The sequence below is a fragment of the Jaculus jaculus genome, chromosome 1, assembly GCF_020740685.1.
Source record: "Jaculus jaculus isolate mJacJac1 chromosome 1, mJacJac1.mat.Y.cur, whole genome shotgun sequence".
NCBI lineage: Eukaryota > Metazoa > Chordata > Mammalia > Rodentia > Dipodidae > Jaculus > Jaculus jaculus.
The window spans coordinates 160,993,200-161,010,224 of NC_059102.1; the positions used below are offsets into that span (position 1 = coordinate 160,993,200).

The 17,025-nt window shown below is 46.7% G+C and overlaps 1 protein-coding gene across 5 annotated transcripts in view; it reads left to right on the forward strand.

Annotated features, from left to right (window-relative positions):
- Positions 1-17,025, forward strand: part of Pc (pyruvate carboxylase) — a 147,820-nt gene that overhangs the window by 104,320 nt on the left and 26,475 nt on the right. Inside the window, exon 1 of one of the 5 annotated variants that reach the window (XM_045147345.1) lies at positions 10,593-10,856. The exons of 3 other annotated variants lie outside the window; for them this stretch is intronic. The gene's annotated coding sequence lies outside the window, so the exon portion shown is untranslated. Of the gene's footprint in view, positions 1-10,592; positions 10,857-12,880; positions 12,900-17,025 lie in introns of those variants that run through there. One more of the 5 variants, XM_045147355.1, reaches the window with a different exon arrangement.

Below are 17,025 nucleotides of genomic sequence, written 5' to 3' on the forward strand. Positions count from 1 at the left end.
ATTTTCAGTGGCTAGAGCTGTATGCCCATTCTCTCTGCCTTTCTGTCAAATAAATTTTAAAAAATTAAAAAAATTTAAAATACTATATTGGGTTAACAAAAAGCAAGTTAAGGGCTGGAGAGATGGCTTAGCAGTTAAGTGCTTGCCTGCGAAGCCTAAGGACCCCGGTTCAAGGCTCCATTCCCCAGGACCCACTTTAGCCAGATGCAACAGAGGGCGCACGCATCTGGAGTTTGTTTGCAGTGGCTGGAGGCCCTGGCGCGCCCATTCTCTCTTTCTCTCCCTCTCTCTCTCTCTCTCTGTTGCTCTCAACTAAGTAAATTAAAAAGCAGGTTAAATAATGACTATATCATTGATGACAAAAATTAAAACCCATATTCACGGTGAAGGGTGTACATGTCGAGTCAATCAAGGGAACTACAGCCAGCAATTCAGCTTGTGGCAGCCCAGGGAGAGAAAGGAGCAGTGGGAGTGGGACTTGGAAGAGCCATAGGTAAACTGTAGTGCTTATGGAGTTGTTCTCTCCTAATGTCAGATTGTGCTAGCCTGCCATCCTCTCCCGGGCTGACTTCTGGGTCAGCCCTTCCCTCTTGTTCCCACTCCCAGTCTCATTCCATCCTGTTGATTGATTTGCTGTTTTCGTTGAGATTTAGTTCATTTTTTTATCCTCCTCCAAGCCCAGACACATACCCCCTCCCTCTGGCCTCCCAGCATGGTTATACATATATATTTCCAGGTTTTAAATTATTCAAATCAGGCAGTCACATCTGAATAAAGAGAACATATACTATCATGGCATTTTCTTGTCTAACTTCTCATCTTCCAGAGCTGGTGTCTGCTCATTCCTTCATCCATCCCCCACCTCCCCCAAGTTAGCTAGTCTGCTTCTTTGTTGTTAACTGCCACCTCTCCCCTGGGAGCTTCAGGAATCTGTTACCTTGTAAGTCTGCAGTTGGCTCTGCAGGCCTGCTGGGCAGCAACGTGGGGCTTCCCTCTGCTCAACTTGGTCCTTCCCTTTGCCCCCTCTGCTGGCTGCCAGGGCCTTGGACTGTGTCTTCCTCATCCTTGGTTTATTTGCTCCTTTGTTTTGTTGGTGCCCATCCTGAGTTCCCTAGGCATCAAGACATGGAAGAGAAACCTGCTAAGGCAGGGCATAGCTGAAATGATCTATATTTTACAGACATTGATTGATTAAAGCAGGATAAAAAGACAGGAAATTCAGGGGACCTGGAAAGGGAATCTGATTCTAGCAGCTCAAAAATTCCAATAGAAATACTTCAAAAAGGAAAGTTAAAAAAGCAATAAACCATGCTTAAGGCCTAAGCATATATGAGCAAATATGGCCTTCTTCTTTTCCCAGCTATAAACTTTGTATTTTATGGAATCTCATGAACAAGGCTATAAACTCCATTTATAGTCAAAGACATATCTTGACTCCTTTTTGCAACCCTTGTGGCCCATGTTTTTGCCTTATCAGATGGTAATTCTATTCATGGTCCTTTGATCTCATTTACCAAAACAGAGGGAGAAAATAAAAGATTCTTAGAAACTGACAAGGTCATTTCAGGAGCCCCTCAAATCGTATAAATGACTACTGCTAAGATACTTTAAAAGCACAACTTTTTTGAGATACCTACACCCACACGTGGTTGTTTCTGGTCCTTTCCCTAAATGCATCTCTATTAATCATGTGTTTAAATCTGTTACCTGTGTTTAAAAAAAAATCTTTATTAAACCCTAACTCTGTTTCATACTGACTCATCCTGAAATTTTTTTCTGTGGCAAAGTCAAAATTCTCACCTTCTGGAGTGGGCATGGTGGCACACACCTTTAATCCCGGAACTCGGGAAGCAGAGGTAGGAGGATCGTCGTGAGTTCAAGGCCAGCCTGAGACTCCATAGTGAATTCCAGGTCAGCCTGAGCTAGGGCGAGACCCTACCACGAAAAAAACAAAAAACAAAAAAATCTCAGCTTCACCAGAGGAGTCGAGGGCTCTGAAGAGAACTGCTAAGTAGCTGCAGGCGGCAGTGTGGAGCTGTGTCAGCCCGTGCTCCGCTACTGTTGACATGATGGCCTGACTGGGTAGAGAATTCCAGGGTAGGAAGTAATTCCCTCAGAAGTTTGAAGACACTGCTCCAGGAGCCTCTGGCTTCAGTCGTGTCCCTTTTGAAGTCTGTTGTATATGACCCTTCTTTCCCTGCTTAGAGGTGTAAGAGGTTGAGCTATCCCCCAGAGAAATGAAGTCCTGATCTCAATGTTACCTTAAAAGAAAATGGGCCTCACCATATGTGACTAAGGATCTTGTCATGGGACAGTTATCCAGGGTTATCCAGAAAAACAATCACAGTGAAAAGGTGATGTGGAGGCAGAGGCAGACATTGAAGCAATGTGGCCCCAAGCCATAAGGAGTATTAGCTGCCACCAGAAGCTACAGAAACAAGAAATGGGTTCTCCCCAGGGCCTCCTGAGGGAGCACAGCCCTGCCCATGCTGGAATTTCAGCCTGCTGAAGCTGATGCTGATTTTCCAGCCTCCCTAACTGAAAGTATACATTTCTATTGTCTGAAGTCACCAAGTTTGTGGTAATTTGTCACCATCACCATAGGAAAGGACTACAGGAAGCTTCTTTCAGGTGGTACTTTCAGCAGCATACCGTCAGAGTCTTTTCAACACCACATGAAATGGGTGTCATTCAGTTCATGAACACCACTGTGGACAGTTCCCCTTGGTTTTCTCCCACTCTGGTATTCCCAGGTAGCTGGATATTAGAATCACTGGATAAGTCTTATTTTCTCCTGTCTTCTATATGTTAGCCTTTATGGGTGATATCTTAAATGTCTTGTTTTATTTCTTTATTTATTCGACAGAGAAAGAGAGAGGGAGGGAGAGAATGGGTGCACCAGGGCCTCCAGCCACTGCAAACCAACTTCAGATGTGTGCGACCCCTAGTGCATCTGGCTAACGTGGACCCTGGGGAATCAAACCTGGGTCCTTTGGCTTTGCAGGCAAATGCCTTAACTGCTAAGCCATCCCTCTAGCCCATGTCTTGTAATTCTTCTATTTGTTACATTTAAAAATTTCTGCAACTCTATTTTTAATTTCCTAGAACTCTCTCTTGTTGCTTTTTTTTTTTTTTAAATAACTACCGCCTCTTAATGTATGCAGTAGCTTTTCTTGTTTCTCCATGGAGATTAATTATAGTGTTTCTCAGTGTCTGCTCTTTGTATTATTTTTCTCTTCAGGATCTCCAAATTTAAAAAAATTCCAGTTTGTTTTGGTGATTTATTCAAATATGTGGTGGTGTTTGGCTGATTATTCTTATGAAAGATTATAATCCCAAAGCCCAGTGGGCAGCATGAGCAGGTTGGAGTTTGGAGAAATTGTAGGTATGGCAAGTGGTTCTCTCCCTTGGAGAAGAGATTGTGAGTAGACAAAAAGTCTGCAGCTACAGGACTTCTGTCCTGGCTCTTTTGTTTATGTGTTACTCAGCTTTCTGTCACTATAACAAACCTTGAGATAATGAACTTGCAATGAGAAGAGATTTATCAGACAGCATGGTGGCGCATGCCTTTAATCCCAGCACTTAGGAGGCAGAGGTAGGAGGATCACCATGAGTTCAGTGCTACCCTGAGACTACATAGTGAATTCCAGGTCAGCCTGGGCTAGAGCAAGACCCTACCTTGGAAAAGAGAGAGAGGGAGGGAGGGGTTTATCTTAGGTCACAGTTTCAGAAGTTTTAGTTCATTGTTGGTCAGCTCTGTTTCTTTTGGGCCTGTTGTAAGGCAGCACATCATGGTGGGAGCATGAGGCAGAGCAAACTGATTTACCTTTTTTTAAAAAAATTATTTATTTGTATGGGTCTCTGTGTATATATGTGTTTAACTTTATATGGGTACTAGGGAATTGAACCTGGGTCAGTAGGCTTTGAAAACAAGTGCCTTTAACTACTAAGCCATTTATTTCCTCAGCCCTAAACTGTTTACCTTATGGCCAGAAAGGGAAACAGGGAGACCAATCCCATAATGCTCTTGAAAAACACCTCCCGGGCTGTAGAGATGGCTTAGTGGTTAAGTGCTTGCCCATGAAGCCTAAGGACCCTGGTTCGAGGCTCGATTCTCCAGGACCCACGTTAGCCAGATGCACAAGGGGGTGCACGTGTCTGGAGTTCGTTTGCAGTGGCTGGAGGCCCTGGCACGCCCATTCTCTCTCTCTCTCTCTCTCTCTCTCTCTCTCTAACTGCCTCTTTCTCTCCTCTCTGTCACTCTCAAACAAATAAATAAAAATTTAAAAAAAAGAAAAAGAAAAACACCTCCCAATGACCACTAGACCTTACTTCTAAAGACTCCACTGCTTCTTCATAGTGCTACTCTGTGGGTCAGCCTTTAACCGATAGGCCTTTGGAGGGCATGGAAGATCCAGGAGAAATGTTTTGGTTTGTTGCTTGGGGTGAACCTGGTATATGGTCTGTGTAGCTGAGGGGTTGCAGTCTGTATCTCATTCTTTGGTGTCTGGCTCTGCACACTCTCCAGGGACCTAGTCTGTCCTCGGACAGGGCTGATGCATGGCAGCTGGGCAGGGCTGTGGATTCTCATGACTGGGATATGCATCCTGGCCTTAATGCATCCTGGCAACAAGGCTAGGGCCTGCAGCTCAACCTATGTTGCCAGAGTGTCTGTTTCCACCACGGTAGACCTAGGAGCAGCAGGTGACTCTCACAAAGGTTGCTGTGGAGAGTCAGTGAGCAAGTGCACAGGGCGCTCAGAACCACAGGCATATCAAAGACAATTTGCTATTATTTTCATTGCACTGGGGACTAGGCAATCACCAGGCTGTGTTGAGAAAAGATATATGGGAGGATTCAGTTCCGTCAAACTTTACCCTTTTTGCAACCCTACCCTTTGTTTGAATTTCTGAGGCACCAACATAAAATTCTGAGCTTCCCAGAGGTTTGACTTTACCTCCTGTTCTTCCCTCTGTGTTTGTTCTCCACCCCCTTGGTCATAACCATATGTCCATATGTTACCCATCTTCAGAGTGTTGCCTCAGTTGTCTGTTGTTGGAGGCCAGTCTCACCTAAATAGTGAGTTCCAGACCAGCATCCTGGACTAGAGTGAGACCCTGTCCCAAAAAAAATGAGAAAAGGGGAAAAAATTTAGGAAATCCCTAACTGGTATTTTAGTGGGATTAAAGACTGTCGCAGAGCTGGAGAGATGGTTTAGCAGTTAAGGCACTTGCCTGCAAAGCCTAAGGATCCAGGTTCAGTTCTCCAGGTCCCATGTTAGCCAGATGCATATCGTGGCAACATGCATCTGGAGTTCATTTGCAGTGGCTAGAGGCCCTGGTGTGCCCATTCTCTCTCCTCTGTCCTTCTGTATCTAATAAATAAATAAATAAATAAAATGTTAAACAATTAAAAACAAAAGGCCTTCCCCTTTCCCTGTCTCCCCTAAGGCTGACTGCTCAGATCTCCAGGGAGCCTTGTGTCACAGAATCTGTTGGCCAAATTTCTAGTTTTGCAGAGCTCTGCTGCCTCACAACTGTTCATCTTCCTCAGGGCCTTGTGTTTCATGATAGACCCCGGGCTGAGCCCTGACTGTCCTCTTTATGTTGTGTCCCTATCAGGGTGTTTCCATTTCACAGCTCTCCCTGGATGTGAGGCTCACAGGCAGCTGTCTTTTTGCCCTTTCTAGCTGGAATCTGGCAGTTAACTCCAACTCTCTGGGTTTCTTGTTGAGCCCGCTGGCTTCTGTCTCCATCTTCTTCTTAGTCTTTGATTTGGTATCACCATCCTTGTTGTAACACAGAGTTCTTCCCTGCTGCCTCTTTGTCTCCCATCTAATAGGCACTGTTGGTTTTGCCTTGCATTTCCTGTCCAGTCACCTCCTCTGTTCCCGCCACTCACCCCCAGCTCAAGCTGGGTCCTCATTATCTCCCTCTGGCACTAGAACATCTTCCTGACTTACCTCCCACCTCCAGTCTTTCCTTCTCAAATCCAACTTCCTTGTGCCTTCAGAGTGATCTCCCTGCCAGTAGCACATCTGTTTCTCCCCTGTGATCACCCTGAGATTGAGGTGCAGCCCACGCTTCCTGCCCAGCATGCGAGCTTTAGAGGTCAGCGTCTATCTGTCCTTGGGCTTCTCTTGAGTGCTTTTGCTCTCTGCCACACCAATACCCTGGCCAGACTCTTTCTGTCCCCACAGCTGAGCCTCCTTCCCAACTCCCCTCCTTTGCCTGGCCTCCTTCCTCAAACACTCCTCCTCCTCTTCCTCCTCTTTCTGAGGGCCCTGTGCCTTGTTCAGTTGCTCTCTGAGCAGCCGCGCATGCCACCGAGTCACTGCTCACGTCTTCTTCACTGCCACCCACTCACCTTCCCCAGCTGAGAGTAGTCCTAAATAGCAACATGCTTTAAAACCACTGCAGTGGCCTGCAGCAGGATGAGCAGATGAGAGAAGGACACGTTTGTGCCATCAGGTCATGTCCCTAGGCCTGGTATAAGGATTTGTGTATGTCTGGCTGTCTGGGAAATCTGCCGGTTCATTTTCCAGGGCTACCATAACAAAGGACCAACACTGAGAAGCTTAAAGCAACTGAGTTTTGCCTTTCATATTTGGTAGCCAGAAGTCCATAATTATGGTATCCACAGAGCCATGTCCTTCAGAAATTTGAGGAGATTTTCCCTGGCTTCTTCCAGTTTCTTGTGTTTGCCAATGACCTTTGGCTTCCTAGGCTTGTAAATTTTATCATTCCAGTTACATGGCCACTATACCTGCAAATCATCATCTGTGTGTCTGTCATGTTTCCAAATGTCTTCCTTTTATAAGGTCAAGAAGCATATTGGGTTAGGGCTCACCCCAGTGAATTCATTTCACTTGAGTACCTTGGTAAAGAAGGAACTGACGGGGATGGTGAGATGGCTTAGTGGTTAAGGCACTTGCTTGCAAAGCCTAAGGATTCGGATTCTATTCTCCAGTAACCACATAAGCCAGATGCACAGGATAGCACATGCATCTGGAGTTTGTTTGCAGTGGCTGAAGCCCCTGGCATGCCCATTCTCTCTCAAATAAATAAATATTTATATTTTAAAGTAGGGATTAAGGCTAGGACTTCAACATACATACGTGTGTATATGTATGTATGTGTGTGTGTGTGTGTATATGTATGTATGTATGTATGTGTATATATATATATATATATATATTTATATTTATATTTATATTTTTTTTTGGTGGAGGCAGGTTCTTTTATAGCCAGTCTGGCTTCAAACCTTGCTCTGTAGCTAAGGCCTGCCTCCATTCCTGTTTTAGGCAGCACTGGGGGGAGGGGGTTTAAATCAAGAGCTTTGTGCACACTAAGTAAGCACTACACCAACTGAGCTGTATCCCTAGCCCATACATATATTTTTTTCCCTAACTCCAGACGCATGCGCCACCTTGTACATCTGGCTTACATGGGTCCTGGGGAATTGAACCTGGGTCATTTGGCTTTGCAGACTAGTACGTTAACTGCCAAGCCATATCTCCAGCCCCCCAGCCCATATTTTTGAAAGGACACAATCCAACCTTTAACACTGAGTAAAACCCACCTGTCCTGAAGTGGGTCCAAAGTCCCAAAGGCTTCCAAGAGTCCCACTCTCATCCAGTTAGACCTGTTGGCTTCCATCTTAGACCAAGGGGGAGGAGTGTACAAGTGGGGGTGCAGGCCTTCTTGACTCTCTAGCCTGGATAAGATGGCAGGGAGGTGGTCAGGAAATTTCCTGCTGTGTCTGGCATCTGCCTCCCCGTAGACATAATCCAGTCATGTTTAGGATTAAGATTTTAGAGCCCTTAACAACTTCACTCAGCCCTGAAACTCCTGGTTTCTACCCTTGGGCTATGTCTGAGTCCATTTGGGCCACTTTAACACACTGACATAGACGTGTGTGTGGCGGGGGCGGTGGGGGGAGACTGAGAAGTCCAAGGTCAAGGTTTCAACATGTGAATTTTGGGAAGAGATAAACATTCAGTCTGCCACGTATTCTCTACTGCTCCTGCCCTTTTGACCTTTCTTATGTCCTGTCAACAGCACTTTGGGCTCTGATCTATATGGAAGGGACACTTGTGTGTACTGCTTCCAGGAAGGGCCATGCCTTACTAATTTTGCTAAGTGCTCCATCCTATTTCTGTATTAATCTTAATAGCCTCATACTATTCTGCATATTAATGTGTGACCTGGAATATTTATCCATTCATTTTTTTTTTTTAGGGTAGGGTTTTGCTCTAGCCCAGGCTGACCTGGAATTCACTGTGTAGTCTCAGACTGGCCTCGAACTCACAGCAATTCTCCTACCTTGGCCTCCCTTGGAATTCACTGTGTAGTCTCAGACTGGCCTCGAACTCACAGCAATTCTCCTACCTTGGCCTCTCCTGTGCTGGGATTAAAGGCATGCACTACTATGCCCTGCTTATTCATTCATTCTTCATCTCATCCCCATTTATTTAATTTTGGTATCAGGCACTGTAAAAAACATTAAGGAGACAAAAAGTCCAAGGATTCTGTCCCTGAGGCACTCACAGTGTCCAATAAGGGAGAAGGACTGGTCAACCAATAGAGATAACAATGTCCTTGTGAAGGACACTGATACATCCTCATGGAGAGCCTTTAAGTGAGAGCTCAGTGGTGTCATGAGAATAGTGGAACTGGCTGAAGGATGATGGCTGCCGCAGTGGAGTTATCAGAGCCAGCTGAGGACATGGGGTGTTCACGAATGCATTCCCGTTATGACTCATAAATATTATGGAGAAATAGGGCAGGGTGAGTAACCTTCCCCTGGGGGGCCTTTCCCTGTTGAAAGTGGGGCTCTGGGCACCAGGTCAGCAGTGGTGGTTCCTTGCACCAGAGGGCAGTGTTGGCCTTGATTATCTCTGTCCTCAAAGAGGCTGGAAGGAGCAGCCACCTCTAGGCCAGCTGTGCCCTGTCCTCTTCCTGGTACTCACCTCCAGACTTCCATGACACGTTCTCACCTCCTTTCTCTGAGGTACTTTGTGCACCAGCAGCTGCTCTGACCTCCCTCACTTCAGCTGTAGCCTCTGAGTAGATGGTTTCTGTGCACTGTGGGACCAGGTGGGCACTGGTGATCATGGCCCAGCTCTGCTTAGATGCAGAGACCTGTCATCTGGAGCCCCAGCCAGCGCCCTTGTGCCACTGTGTCTTTCTGCTGTGGTGGTCTTTTCTCCTGACTTGTCTTGTGTGTCACTAGCATAGTCCTCCATATCCCCCTCCCCGCCCCCATTGTTCCTACTGCCCAGAAATCTCAGCTTTAGCCTGTCTTCTCTTGAATACTTTATCCCGAAGCCAGGTATGCCCTCTTTTCACCTGTCCCTGCTGGCTACTAGCCTCAGGGCCCCCAGTGGACATGTTTAAGATAGCATGGAGGCACCTAGGGAGAGCTACCTATCCACCAGAGGCCATGGCTGCAAGCGTCCAGTGCTCTGCCAAGATTCTTTCTGGTTCCTAGTCCTCATTTGCTGGCAATGACCCAGACTGACTAGGTCAGGTAGAACGGAATGTTAGTGCTGGGAGGAGGGAGATGGGGGCTTGGTGGTTAGTTTGTGGGTTCCCGAGACATATTTCCTGAGCCTCACTTCCTTCTTGTCACTCAGCTGGCTTCAAACCTTAAGACAGCCAAGGCAGCCAGGATTGTTGGCCTTTTAGGACCCACATACTGACCAAGCCCCAAGCAGGACTTCACCTTTCCCTTCCTCATAGCCTCTACCCACTGTGTAGAAACAGAAATTTAGGACCAAAGCAATGCAGATCCCAGAAGACACATTCCAGGGCCTGTCACTGATCCTCAGCCAGGCTTCTTGGTAAAGGTGTGTGTGGGGGGGGGGTGGTGGTGGTGACCACATCTTCTTGGCACAATAGTTATATTGTCTGTACCTGAACTGGCCTGATGTGTAATTGTGTGCTGCTTATGATTTCAAGAGGTAGGCAGGGAGATGTAGTTTTGGCCTGAAGGAACAGTTTCTTGATTTATTGGGCAAATTGAAACTGCCTAGTATATCTGGAACATATGACTGCTGGAACTGTTGGCTATCCTCTTGAACTCACACAGCACTACTGGTGACCCAGCTTCATTCAAGCCAGGCAGTTTTGTTTTTTGGTTTTTTTTTTGTTTTTTGTTTTTTAAGGTAGAGTCTTGCTCTAGCCCAGGCTAACCTGGAATTCACTATGTAGTCTCAGGGCATCCTCAAACGCACAACAGTCCTCCTATCCCCAGTGCTGGGATTAAAGACGTGTGCCACTACACCCGGCAAGTCAGGCAGTTTTTATTAGAGGTGGATTTTCTGGGTTTGGTATTTCTGGTGTCCAAGTGTCTGTTACCCTGTGCTTCTGACAAAAGTCATAACTTAATCCTGTATCCAAGTGAAGATTCCTTAATCTCTAACAGGTCAGTGCTCCTGTTCTGGAGGGAGGTATAAATGTTGGGCTCAGTCTTGGCTGCTGATTTTGGGTGTGTTACTTAAGTCCACAGAGCCCAGTTCTGTATCTATAAGAGGGACAGTGGATCCTGAGGATCACATGAATCAGGACATATGAAACCAACATACCAACCAAGGAGTTGAGCCCCTCTAGGATCACCAGTGTTCCCACCTGCTGGCACTGGACCACGTCCTGGGTGGAGCCTGGCCACGTGGACAGCTCAGCAGGCCGGTGGCCTGTGATGTCAGGACCTTTGCCCTGCTTCATCCTGTTGTTGTATGCACCTTCCCAACACCATATTTTTCACTCTTTCTGGAGAATTCTCCGAAGGATTCTCTGAAGGGAGACTGCTGAATTCCTAGATCCAACATCAGGGAGGAACTGAAGCTGGAACAGGTGAGAAGCCTCCATGCATCCTAAGAGGTAGCAGGGGAGAAACAGATGCACCAGATGTTTCTTGCTTCACTGTGGCTCATTCTTGCTCTTAAGAGTGATTTACACATTCCCAGTGACAGTCATATTTCTGATTTCCCTGTCTCTAACGTACATTCAGAGGCCAAAAAAAGGGATCGGTTAGCAGAGTGCAGAAAATAGCAAATGGGCCTCTCCAGGCTTTCAGCTCTCTTGGAGAGGAATGTGGGGTTAAGGAACTTTGGGGTGGGGGTGGTTTGCTTTTCTCTTGCCATCTCCCCTGTCTCTGCAGGCAGGAAGGACGTTTGCTTATAGATGTTACCAGCAGCAAGAAGGACAGTGTGACATCCCCTGAGGCATATGTTCTGGGCCAGTTGCTGTGCCCATAGGATTTGAGAGTACCTCTCCATGTAGGGAAGAAAGGCTCCTTGTCCCTGACTGCAGCCTCCTTTCTAGAAGAGTTTGGGCTCAGTTCAGGTTCTCGGACCACTGATGTAACTGAGTATAAGGACTTTGCCAGTTGCTGGCTTTGAGAGAGGTGGGGGAGAGAATGGGGGAGAGTATATGGGCACACCAGGGCCTCTTGCTGCTGCACACGAACTCCAGATACATATGCCACTTTGTGCATCTGGTTTTGCATGGGTACTGGGAAATTGAACCTGGGCTGGCAGATTTTGCAAGTAAGCCTTTAGCGGCTGAGCCATTTCCCCAGCCCTGCTAGCTTTGATAAATGAGGCCCTCAAGGTTTTGAAGCATATTCTCAAATTGCCTACCTTGAGGACTTCATGATAAACATCCAACCAAGTACCCCACAAGCAAGGCATGAAAAGTGGGCTGAGTAGAAGCCTGACTCCTGGTGCCACTGCTCTCTGCTCATATCATCGCCTGGTATGAAGGTGACAGAAAATGGATTGGAACAGTTACGGTATGAAGGGCTGCATCTGGAAATGCCTTCTGAGCAGGTGCCACTGTGAGGAAAGAGGCACCAGGGTTCCAGGGTTTGGTCTTAGAGGGGCTGGTGACAAGAGGATTCCTTAAAGCCAGAGGCAGGACTTCTGGGAGGCCTGACGAGCATCTTGGCATCTGAGACCTTCTCAGCACTCTGCCCTTACTTCAGGGGCTCTTGCTTCTCTGCTGTGGGTCTCTACAGGGTCTGCAGCCTGGCTAAAGTTTTGGAGGATTCAGTGGATTCACCCAGCCAGCTCCTTTCTATGGACCATCTCACACCCGCAAACCTTCTACCTCAGCTGGCTGCAATATCAGCCTGCAAGGCCCCTGCCTTTAGGATGTTGTCAGGGGATCCATGGCTGTCCTGTGGCAGGGATTTTCAAGCTAATCGTGATTTTGGAAAGGCCCTGGTTTGGGGCCTGAGATTGTAGTGGGATTCAATAAAAGGCTGGATTGACCATTTTCTAAAACAGATGGAGATGCTGTGGGAACAGTGTGGTGTATTAATGTGTCTTTGTGTTTGCAAGGCCTTGTCTGATGCCAGGTATTGTCTGTCAGGATATGGGAGAGGCAGGTTGGCGGCTGGGCCCTTATGTGACTGTGATGAGGTACTAACCTTCAAGGCAGGAAACCTCATCCTCTGCAATGTAGCCCCTCTCTAGCAGCCCTTCCAGGCTCCACTCTACCTGCCAGTTGACATTTATAAGCCTTTAGTCTCAAGTGGCAGCATGTCCTAAATCCATCCCAGAAGTCTGTCCGCTAACTGCCTCCCCTGTAACCATCCTGCCTATCCTTGAGGGCCAGGGGAGCAAGCAAGCCCTGCTCTGTGGCTTGCTTACTCTGTAGGACTCACTGCCCCACCTTCCAGCCCTTCCAGACAGCCAGTGGCCCATGACAATAGCACCCCTTCCCCTGATTTCAGCCTTGGCCGCAACCCAGGCTTCCAGCAGCCTGGTGCTAAAGAACTTTGTATTCTGGGCTAGTGACCTTCGGTGAAGCAGCAGCTGGCCGTGGTTTCTCCAGCATTCTCTGTGCTGAAGACCAGGGTGCTTGGCTGGTGCAGTGACTGCTGCAGGACAGGTACAGTTCTACATACTTGTGGGTTCTGTAAAAGTGTGCCATGGGCTCACTTGGCTCTATATGTGTGCTGGTGTGATTCATGCTGGTGCCTTACCCAGCAAACCCCCTCTTTCTCTCCCCCTTTCTATTCTTCCCCCTTCTTCTTCCTTCCCCTTCTCCTTCCCCCTCCTCATCCACCTTGCTATGTAGCTCAGGCTGGCTTTGAACTCATACTCTTTTTGCCCTAGCCTCCCAAAAGCTGGGATTACAGATCTGGCTTATGTTTCTTCATTTGGTTTTCTAATTATAATTTCTAATCACTTCCAATAGATAAAATATGGAAATTTCTGCATATGAAAATATGAAAGAGCATAAAGAAAGAGGGAAAAGCCAGCACTGCTTCCACCCAAGCCCATGGGAATGAAGGGGCAGCCTAGTAACAAGGCCCTGTCACTTGTCATGCTTCCTTCCAAAAGAGGGCTTCACATTCTGTCATAAATACTTCTTGCATCATCAAACCTATCCCAGTGCATTATTGTTGATGGTTGCGTGATGTCTGTACAGCACCCTTCAATGGAACTTTTATTGCTGGGAATGATGTTGTTTTGAACATCTTTATGCACACATCTCAGTTCCTGTTTTAGAATATTTCCTTGAGTTGGATTACTAGAATGGCAATGACCCAGCCAAGGAACAGAGGCCAAAATATTTTAGAAGCTTTTTGTTAAGGCAGGCATGGAGGCAGTTGCAGGAGTATTGTAGCTATGTCAAGGCCAGCCTATGCTAATCACTAAGTTCAAGGCCAGTCCTGACCCAGCCTCAAAAAACCAAAGAGGCCAGGAATGGTGACACACACCTTTAATCCTAGCACTTGGGAGGTAGAGGTAGGGCTAGGAGGATCTCTGTGAGTTGGAAGTGAGCCTAAGACTACATGGTGAACTCCAGGTCAGCCTGGGCTAGAGCAAGACCCCTACTTCCAAAAAAAAAAAAAGGCTTGAGAAGGTATCTCAGTGAGTAGGAGTGTTTGCAAGAGGGCCTGAGAAAGCTTGATTCACCCTAGTTCAGTCCCTAGCATCCATATAAAAAGTTGGATGTGGCCATGGGCTGGAGACCCATAAATTGCTGGGGCTTACTGGTCAACAAATCTGACCAAAAAAGAAAAAAAAAAAAAAAAAAAGCAAATATAGTGGGGTTAAGGTGATGTATGACTCAGTGGTTAAAGATGCTTGCTTGCAAAACCTTCCAACCCTCGTTCAGTTCCCTAACACCTGCATAAGCCAGATGCAAAGTGGCAAATGCATCTGTGATCCCAGTGTCCTTATGACAAGGGAGGAGGAGCCAGGAGAATCTGAAGCTCATGGGCCAACTAGTCTGATAATTATTTGTGTGCAGTCTGGCAGTTGTGTGCAGTGGCAAGAGACTCTGTCTCACACACAGACACCTCAAGGTTGTCTTGTGACCTTCGCACACACAAATGAGTAAATAAAATCAAATATTGAAGGAAGCTGTAGGTTGAGTGAGAGACTTCATCTCAAGGAAACATGTGGGTGAGCTATATAGGAGGACATGGGCATTCTCCCCTGTCCTCTGCACAGGTACACACAGCATGTGCACATTAGTGTACACACCACACATGTCACACACATACATGCACACAAAAAACAAGGGCTAAAGAGGTGGCTCAGCTGCTAAGGTGCTTGCCTGCGAAGCCCAACTACCCAAGTTTGATTCCCCAGCACCCATGTAAAGCCAGATGTACAGTGGCATGTGTATCTGGAGTTGATTTGCAGTGACTGGTGGTCCTGGCATGCCTATTCTTTCTGTGTGTCTCTTCTCTATTTACCGCTCTCTGCTTGCAAATACATAAAATACAAAAAAAAAAAAAAAAAAAGCCACACGTAGTGGTGCACACCTTTAATCCCAGCACTTGAGAGGCAGAGGTAGGAGGACTGTCGTGAGTTCAAGGGCATCCTGAGACTACATAGTAAATTCCAGGTCAGCCAGGACTAGTGTAACCTGGGCTGGTCTTGAACTCTCAATCTTTCTGCCTTGGCCTTTGGAGTGCTGTGTTTATAGGAGTGCCTCACCAGGCCTGGTTTAAAGGCTTGAGATAGATTTGCAAAGAGCTTCCAGTGTAGCCCTGGTAACCAGAAAAGGCCTGCCACTCTGACCCTATGGGCCTTACCAGTGGTAAGTCCCTTTACAATGTCAAATATCCTTTATGATTCTGTTGCCACTTTATAGGCAAAAGCAGCACTTTGTATTTTCCATACTTCAGTGTGGTGAGGGGAAACTTCAGTGTTGACTGTTGTGTTGCTGTGCTTGTCCCAAAGGAGCCCTTATGACTTCCTGACTTACGTGTGAAGTAGTCTAGGATCAGGCATTCTGTGTCCAGGATGGAGGTGAGATATGTGTCCATGCCTACTCTGTGGAGTGTGTCTTAGACAGCCAGCGCCGCCTGTTTCCAAGGAGGAAACGGTGCCCCTCATAGTCGGCAGCTTCCAGTCATCTGCCCAGTGGAGCTCAGGACTGAGAGGTTGCTCAGATCTGCAAGTGGGATACACCTGGCTCTGACTCACACTCCACCCTGAGCAGGGAGAGTGCACTGTGGGTGTGCCCTGCGCTCCTGGCAGATAGCTGCACACTCCTTTGTGGGGATGTGGGGCTGTACTCTTCCAACAGGTTGTGCAACAGGTTTCACTTGTCATTTGAAGTAACTTCACAATTAGTGGAGAGTTGCAAATATCCCTTCCCCAAATCCCACAAATACTAGGATTTCATTCTAAACCATTTGAGTGCTTCTAATGCCCCAGGTGTGCCAATATTTTCTCCTAAGGAAATGTTGAAGTCAGCTTCGCATTGCTGACAGAAAGAATTCAACCAAGAGCAGCATGTGGGAGGAAAGGGTTTATTTTGGTTTATAGACTTGAGGGAAAGCTCCGTGATGGGAGGGAAAAATGATGGCATGAGCAGAGGGTGGACATCACCTCTTGACCAACATCAGGTGGACAATAGCAACAGGAGAATGTGCCAAATACTTGCAAGAGGAAGCCTGTTGTAATACCCATAAGCCTGTCCCCAACAATAAACTGCCTCTAAGAGGCTTTAATTCCTAAATTGCCACTAGCTGGGGACCTAAGTATTCAGAATACATGAGTTTATGGGGGATACCTGAATCAAACCACCACAGGAGGGTATTCTGTCACATATCCACAGTCCAATAAAGAAGATCAGGAAATGAGCATCAATACAGCACTGTTTAATTTTAGACTGTTTAAACTTTGTCAGTTGTCACTTAATGTCCTTGTTGGCAGCAGAAGTCCAGGGTCCAGTCTGGTTCCCACAAGCATTTAGTTATCTCTTTGGCCTCTCTTCATCTGGACTTGCCATGGAGTTCTTGTTTCACATGCCCTTTGACATGTTTGAAGGGTTAGTTTTGGGCCTTTGATTAAATCCAGGCTGTAGTCCAGAGGCAGGACCCTGCAGGAGAGCTGCCTCCTCAGTGGGCCACGCCAGAAGCATGCTAGATCAGTTTGGTGCTGGTGATATGAACCTTCACCTCACGGTCAATGAGGTATTGGCTCAGTTCTCCGCATTGTAGTCAACTCTGTTTCACTTACCTATGGCCAGTCATTCTGCAACAAATATTAAATGGAAAATTCTAGAAATAAGCAAGTCATAAGTTTCAGGTTGTATACTGTTCTGGGTAGCACCATCTCACTTCCACCTACCCCAAGTGAGAACCACCCCTTTGTCCTGAATATCCATGCTATGTTTGCTTGCCTGATTGCTGATTGGTCAGTAGTGTCTCAGCAGCAGCCCTGACATCATGGTGCTTGTGCCAAGTAACCTGTGTGTTACTTCAGTGGCCCCAAACACAAGAGAAGTGATCTTGGCAATTCACATATGCCAGAGGGAAGTCATAAACTGCTTTCTTCAAGACAAAAGAATATTCTTGTATTCTTAAGAAAAAAAATCATATGTAGAAAACCATAGTTGCAGCCAGATTTGGTAGCACAACTGTAATCCTAACACTTGGGAGGCAAAAGCAGGAGGGTCAGTAGTTCAAGACTTGGCTGCATATGGAGATTGAGGCTAGATTGTGCTACATGAGATCCTGTCTCCAAAAGAGAAAAAGAAAGGGAAA